General features: G+C 70.5%; 1 pseudogene; it reads left to right on the top strand.

The window, feature by feature from the left end:
- Positions 1-509: 509 nt before the first annotated feature.
- On the top strand, positions 510-645 carry LOC114890734 (annotated as a pseudogene).
- Positions 646-926: the final 281 nt, after the last annotated feature.

The raw sequence follows: 926 nt of genomic DNA, 5'->3' as shown, positions 1-926 counted from the left end.
ATCGAGGGTCCAGGCCGCATCTCCGGGCCTGCCGGCCACCTGGGTCGTGGTTCTGAGCTCGGATGGTGGAGTCGGGGCAAGGGTGTGGTTGCCGGGTCTAAGGGGCCCGGCCAACTCAATGGTGGCTCCCAGTGGCTTCGAGGCAGCTGCCGTCAGGCAGGAGAGACGGGCCGGTATGTGTCCGGGCTGCGCCTAGCGCAGCGCGGGTAGGCGGGTGGGATGCCCAAGGGACCACAGGCCCCGGGCCCTGAAGCCTCCGGGGCCACGTCCCTGTGAGCGGCCTGTGGGATCTGGGGCGGGGCGCCAAGCAACGATAAGTTTGCAGTGTCTCGCCCGCCCTGGGCTGGGTGGTCGCCAACTCCTCCGCCACCCCCCGGTACCCGAGACCTCCGTTCCCCTGCCTAGCCGGGCGGCGGGGCCCTGCCGGGGCGGGCGGGCCGCTGGGCTGGCGGTAAGGACCAGGGGCCTGCTGAGCTGCGCCTCAAGAGGCAGCCCGCGAAGCCCCCAGTGTCTACGGCCAAACCACCCTAGACGGTCCCGATCTTGTCTCGATCTCGGAAGCTAAGCAGGGTCGGGCCTGGTTAGTACTTGGATGGGAGACCTCCTGGACTGGAGAGCTCCTGGGAACACCGGGTGCTGTAGGCTTTTTGCCTCCCGCTCCGCCTTCTCCTTTTGTCACCCGCGGCGGCGGCGGCGTCCGTCTCTGCCCCCGCCGGGTACCGCTGCAGGCCCCACCTCCGCAGGCCCCTCCGTCCACAGCAAGCGTCTGATGGGGCGCTCCCCGTCTGCCTGACCGGCCAGGCGGCCAGACGGGGTCCCTGGGAGGCATCGGCACACCAGACGCTCCGGGGGTCCCCTGACGCGAAACAGACATGGCGGCAGACCCTGGTGCCGTCCATGCGGCCCGCGAGCCCCTCGACCTGCAC

Source organism: Monodon monoceros, unplaced genomic scaffold (assembly GCF_005190385.1).
Source record: "Monodon monoceros isolate NGI ecotype Baffin Bay Population unplaced genomic scaffold, NGI_Narwhal_1 Contig6324_ctg1, whole genome shotgun sequence".
In the NCBI taxonomy this organism is placed as follows: domain Eukaryota; kingdom Metazoa; phylum Chordata; class Mammalia; order Artiodactyla; family Monodontidae; genus Monodon; species Monodon monoceros.
The sequence above is the reverse complement of the archived record's forward strand: the minus strand, read 5'-3'. Positions and strand labels throughout refer to the sequence as shown.